This window comes from Helianthus annuus, chromosome 9 (assembly GCF_002127325.2).
Source record: "Helianthus annuus cultivar XRQ/B chromosome 9, HanXRQr2.0-SUNRISE, whole genome shotgun sequence".
Taxonomy (NCBI): domain Eukaryota; kingdom Viridiplantae; phylum Streptophyta; class Magnoliopsida; order Asterales; family Asteraceae; genus Helianthus; species Helianthus annuus.
Window position 1 is genome coordinate 158,748,387 of NC_035441.2, and position 7,032 is coordinate 158,755,418.

The 7,032-nt window shown below is 38.2% G+C and overlaps 1 long non-coding RNA gene across 1 annotated transcript; it reads right to left on the reverse strand.

Moving 5' to 3' along the window:
• Positions 1–493: 493 nt before the first annotated feature.
• Positions 494–2,035, reverse strand: LOC110874847. Its single transcript, XR_002556270.1, has 3 exons — positions 1,995–2,035; positions 959–1,032; positions 494–533 (listed from the first exon to the last, which is right to left on the reverse strand). It is a non-coding gene; the product is annotated as an uncharacterized LOC110874847 (long non-coding RNA).
• Between the last annotated feature and the right edge of the window lie 4,997 nt (positions 2,036–7,032).

Sequence of the window (7,032 nt, forward strand, 5' to 3'; positions counted from 1 at the left end):
ACTACCGTTCCGAGCAGTTCGCCAGCCGGACTTGGGTGATTCCTGTCCGAGCAGGGGAAACAAGTAAGAACGAAGGTTCCATGGTTCAGCTCATTGTCAAAATACCTCAATATAACGTCAAGCAATCAGAACAGCCAAGAGTTAGCCGAACAGGCCAACCAGGTCAGGATGCTGACCGATCGGACAGGCTGTTCGAACGAACAACCCAACCGATCGGACATGTCAGCCGATCGACCAGGCCAGCCGATCGGCTAGCACATGGTGTCACACCCCAACCAATGGCGGAAACATCGGGATGATACGAAGTGTGAAGATTGCTAGAGACATCATAACGCTATTTGTGACAATATTTAGAAAATCCCAATTTCATTTCATAACTTCAAATAGTCAACAATACAAGAAATTCAAATACAACAAGTTTAACAAAATAACATGATAACATAACAAAATTGATACAACATATTAAACCCTAACGTCTATATGTGTATCTAGGCATCAACGCTACTTCTTTTCTTAGCATCTTCCTCATCAACCTGTAGCATGTTTAAAATAATTCAATGCAAACGCAAAGGCGAGTATACAAGTTTGATACGTACATAGCAAAAGATAAGTCTTGAACAATTCCTCATAGCAAGCATGTGATTCAAGATAAACATTTAAACATGGCATGTGTCTAACATATCAAACCAAGGAAACGCAATATGCTCATGACATTACCGATGATAAAGGGCGGGTCGTTAATCCTACATATGTCACGGTTTGGCTCGTACGAAGTTAATGATAAATTCAACACATAAGTTTCACCCAAGTTTAAAGTATCAAGCCATCACGTATACAAGCATGTTATAGGAATGTTCATGTGTTTAAGCAAAATGTTCAAGTGTAAGTTTGTTGATAGGTAAACATGTTACACCCCAAAAGTGATAAAAGTAAAAAGGGGAAATACGAGTATACTCACGGTTTACAAGTTGTGACTTGAGAATCCGAGAGCAAGTTGGTGGTTGAATTAGCTAGTTGGAGCACCTTGTTTCTCTACACAAGGAAACAAAGCGTATGAGTTTGGGGAATTCAGAAGATTCGGAATTTAAGTGACATGAAAACGTTATAAAATATTATATCAAAATACTCATCTTCCCATAATACACTTGCATGACACTTGGTAACCACGAGGGTTATAATGATTTCATGAGTTGAACATTCATAAGAATCATAGCAAGGTTTAGGTCCTTAGATGATTATCCTACTACTTTGACAAATGAATATGATTTCAACATCAAAGGTTCGAGTGTACATAGATAGTATTTAGGTTGTATAATATACACATATTATTAAGTCCAAATGTTCAAGTATTCAAGTAAGAGGTAGAAGATTACATCTTCATTTAGGTACCTCAAGTTGAGTCGCATGTGTCATGGATGGGGTAGGAAGACAAGACTTCCATTTAGGTACCCCTTTGATGTTCACCACTACACTTGATGTAAAAACAACCAAGGAGGGTCATGAACTAAGGTTATTACAAGTATGTAAAGTAAACTAACTAGTAGAAATCATCAAATCACGTGAGGATTGTAGGTTTGGGACAACCCAAGTTGTTCCATAATCACTCATGTATCAAAGGCTATGTTTGACATGATTTGTGGGTTGAAACCCTAAACAAAACACCAAGTTTATAAGGTTTAATCCTCTGATTTTAAATGTCTCAACCTTTTTTTTAAGCTTAACCAATCATGGGATAAGTTGTAAGCATTAGGACATAGGTATGAGATGTGTTGAACACAAGTTACATAGGTTTAAACAAGTTTTTGATGAACATAAAAACAAACAGAAAGTTTATGGACGATTTCGGGGCATTTCCAGGTCTGATTTCTCCAAGGAGAAGTCTAGGAATCGAACCCCATGATTATCCAAGTAAGTAGGAAAAAGAATCAAGTGATTTCGTTAAGAAATGAGTGAGTTATGCTCATTTTCGTGAAGGGGTGTCAATCTGCTCGAACCTTTGCTTTCAGCTACGGTTTGGAGGATGTTTTGAGAGTTTTTAGTGTTGCAAAAGTGGTAGAGAGGCTGGTTATAAGTGGTATTTATAGGGGGAAGGATTAGGGTTTCAATGGGTTGGGCTTTGGAAGTGTTTAGAAGGGGTTACACCTTGAAACTAGCCCACAAAACCCAACTATATGGGGCTGAATTTTGCTGAATTGGGGCTACCATATTTCTTTATTTTTTTATTTTTTTAAAACATTATAATGAGTAATTTTTTTAGTTAAGTTGTGTAATAATATGCAACAATGTTTCCCCTAACTTGTAACAAGGTGAAATATGAAATAAAACATGATTTAACTAGGTAAAAAGTGTAATGTACTAGTATGTAACATGTTTGTAAGTGACAAGTATATGTCACATATTTACAAGTTCAACATATGTTTGTAAGTGTCACAAAGAAGTATCAAATGATCTCATGATTAATCGTATTATGGTGTATGTATAGTATGTAACAAGGAAATGCAAGTTTTCATTCATGATCAAAATCTCGAGTTTACAACGAGTACTAGAAGGAACGAGTACAATGATACAATGATTTCAAAATTAGAAACACGAGTAAGACAAGCTATAAATAGAAAGTACAAAAACACAGGGCGTTACACATGGCCCCACACTTTAACAATTTCATGAAGTCTAGTATTGAACGAAGTGCTGTTCGATCGAACTATGGTTTGATTTGAATTACTCTTCGGATCATGAGATACTATTCTTCAACACTTAATCGATTTTCAACTCGTTTGACGTATTGGAGTGCCACCCGATCGAACATGCTGTCCGATCAGGTGACATCCTGCTGAGGACTTATTACTGAAGTACCTAACCGATCGGTTAAGCCGGCCGATCGAACGGCCCGTTCGATCGATCGACCCGAAAGGTAAGGACACTTCAATGTTCTCAAATACTAGAACGAAAACTTCAAAAGGACAAGCCATCATACACAAACACATCCTACTCAAAGGAAGAAACAATCCACTCGAACAGCCCAACCGATCGAGCCTACCGGCCGACCGACCGAACAGGCTGTCTGAACGAACTGTCAAACTGAACGAACAACCCGTCCGATCGAACCTACCGTCCGATCGACCAGGCTGTTCGACCCATTAACACGTGTATTCGTTTTACGCGTTACTCATCGTTATACTATCGAACTATTCAGGCTAACCCTACTCTCAAGCGCTCCCTTCAATCCATCCATCGCTGTGAGTACACTCGATCCCTTTTTGCTTTTAGCACTTTTGGGTGTTACATACGTTGCTTATACGAAATCACATCGAACACACTACTCAATTATTTCAAATGCTAACCGTTACCGCATGTATTACGTGACTAAATGAATGCTTGTTGTTTTGTTTACACGTGGAATGTTGTCTACCTGCCTTAACGACGATAGTACTATAGTTTGGACTCAGCACCCGTTCACACGGGGGTTGTTAAGGACAATTACTTGCATGGATTACGGTGGTAATCATGTATTGCGAACTGCCTCGGGCAGTCAACCCACAGTCATTGGTATCGATAGATCCATGTCGATAATTAACATGCTTCGTTTTCCTCTGTGTACGTGCTGGTTATGCGTAAACTATTTCGAACTCTATTATGCTATTATCAAACTTGTATGCTCACCTTTACATTTTATGTATTGACTTTATTTTAACGTATGTGGCAGGCAATTAGGATGCTTATATGCTAGGAAGGCGAGCTTAGAATAAGCGTCTAGAGCATAGTTGTCTGTAGATCTTTCAGATCGAGTCTCTAGAAGCATTTGAACAATTTTTATATTTAAAATCTGAGTTATCGGAACAGAATATTTGACTTGATGTTATCTGTAATAATTTGTTTGCTATTTGAGGTACAGTATGGGACGTATTATATAAATTGAATAGTGATAATAATTGTTATGGAAACTTCTGGACAATCTGTTTCGCTCAGTGCCATGCCCTGATGATTCCGCCATCAGTTGGGGAGTGACAGAAGAGGTGGACCAAATGTCTGTAGTCTGCAAGTAGAAGAGGGTTTTTTTTTCTTTTTTCTACATAAACCACTTCACACACACAACACACACAACAGTTCTCTCTCTTTGCCTTGAACTCTCTCTCTCTACAATCTGTCACCACCACCGCCCATAGCACCACTACCACCGCACCACCTCCGCCATGACACCACCACCATTACATCACCGCCTCTCTCTCTACGGTCTCTCTCTCTCACCGATCTTTCTCTCTCTCTTTCACCGATCTCTCTCTGTATGGTCACTCTCTCTCACCGATCCCTCTCTCTCTATGGTCTCTCTCTCTCACCGATCTGGGTTTTGTTTTAATTGATGGGTTTGGTGGTAGTAGGTTTTGACGATGGTGGTGGTGGAGGTGGTGGCTGAGATGTGGTGGTGGAGGTGGTGGCGGAGATGTGGTGGCTGGTGGAGGTGGTGGCGGATGTGGAGGTGGTGTTGGAGGTGGCACGGGAGGTGGTGTCGGCAGGTGGAGATGGAGGTGGTGTCGGAGGTGGAGGTGGTGTCGGCAGGTGGAGGTGGAAGTGGTGTCGGAGGTGGAGGTGGTGTCGGAGGTGGAGGTGGAGCTAGGGTTTTGGACCAGATGGATGTTTTGAAGAAGGAGAGAGGGAGAAGAGGTTGACAGAGGTTTGAAGACATGGGGAAGGATCTGCTTGGGGAAGAGGTGAGGCAGAGGTAAAAGTTCTACAGATCTTCAAGAAAACAAACAAGCTGCAGGACCCTTATGTCTGCGCGCGTCTGCGCGACACAGACATAAGTGCTCAGAAGAGCTTTTGGCCAAAAAACAAAACCACCTACGTTATCTAGATTTGACATTTGAAATAATTGTGCGATTATAATGGTGAGTTCAAACCATTATATTGATGCATGTAAAACACGTATAATTTGATAGAAGCATATGCCCCGGACCTAGAATAATTATTTATTCTAGTGAAAAAAAATAATAATACAATTATTAAGTATTTATCAAACGGCAACCTTTGATTCCTAATTTACCATAATTTCAATCACCGAACTCCAAATTATATATATCAACTCATAATACTCGGGATATGTCACACCCCGATATTTCCACGTATTACCGGTGGGCCCGGTGGGGAGTATCGTGACGTAGTTGATATCGTCATAGTCAAACAACACCATTTAATGCACAGTGGAAGCAAAAGATAAATACATTACAAACCGAATGAAGAGTAATATCAAGTATTACAAAACGGTTGTAAAAGATCCACAGGCGGATCAAAATTAAAAGAAACATTATTCAACAGACTTTAGGCATCTAGAACTTGCAAGATTTCCTATTAACGCCCTGAGCTCTCAGCCAATTACGTACAGTACCTGTCACTTAATCTTTTTGGAAAAATACGTCACTTTACACTGGTAAATACAATTAACTGAATAATTTTGAAAATGTTTTAGAAAATTGATTTGAATGCACAAGGCACAAAATATCTTTTATAACTTGGGACAATTATATAAAAATAATCTTGTATACAGATTTACATGTTCGTTATACATTTAGGGCTCGATGTTAGAAACCAAGTCAAGATTAACAGACACACCACAAGTATAGGCCCACAAGAGAGTGAGATACCGTTTCCCTTATGCAACTGTCAGGTGTATGCCTACACCCCGTGCATAAGACGTGGCCATTTTTATTTTATAATGATGCCAAGGATATCAGGGACATAGTCATTAACCCCTAAAGGCCTTTATTTCAAACAAGACAGATTAAAATGGGTTACCTCAATAATTTAATCACAATCCGATTAAATATTCAATACCCGACCAAGCGGTATTATAATACCATATCCCAAGCCCATATAGGGAAAATAAGTTAAGAGTATTTACCTAAGCTAAAAATGCAATTTATACTCAGCCGTATATCCTAATCAGCAAGCACAAGTACCTCTACTGGGGCTCTTAATCTGGAACGAAGGTTTTATTAACCTATTAGATTCCTAACGGGTCTTATTTTAAGTCGTAACTTAGACCGGTTAGTTTTAAGGAAAGGTTTACGGTTCAAAACGCATGATTAAGCGAAGACCGGAATAGAATGTGATTTAGACCCGACAAGTTTGGAGACTTGTATAATATGGGTAAACTAAACACATTCTGGATTTTGAGGCAAAAATGATAAGGTTTGACCCGTTTCGGTCAATTTATGCAAACTAGTTACATAAACCGAACCGAACGCGAAATATACGTAACGGGTAACCATAAGTGTCATATACAGGTTTCCTAAGTTAATATGCCTAAAATATGTTGTGATATCAGTAAGATACCTTCCATTATGTCCAATTTGGATTTAAACTCAAATTATGTCCCGTAGGGGTATTTTGGTCATTTTAAAGGCTATAAAAGAGATTAAATATAAATATGAGGTTCAGGTCTGATTTGATCAGTAAAAATACTTAATTTAATAAGTTATATCAGTAGGGTATTATATATATGTGAAATTTATTGTTTATAACCAAACTATGCACCTAAGGGGCATTTTGGTAATTTCACATAAGGTTTAAAGGTCAAATCTGGAAATCTGAGTTTAAAACTTTTGCTTACTGTTAAAGTATAAAAAAATTACTAAAAATATCAGTAGGTATAAGTCTTATATGATAAAAATAGTTTTAATACATACTATGCGTTTAAAACGCGTAAAAAGACGGTTTTAAGCGATTTCCGGGTTTTATAAGAAAAGCTGATATTTTTATCATTCTAGAAGGCTTAAAATATTTTATTTATCATACAGGATCAGTAGAAAAAGGTTTGGTATCAAAATGATTTGTAAAACTCATTTTATAGGCCAAAAGGGCAAAACCGACAATTACCGAATCAAAGCTAGAACCCTATGTTATGCTCAGCCTAAAAGTAATTAAAAATCTTCAAAAATCCCAAAATATTATTTTAAATCAGTAGGTAAAAAGTTTGGTATCAAAAATTGGGTTTAGATAGGCTTTATGCTAATTACGCCGTTTAATTAATAAAAATCT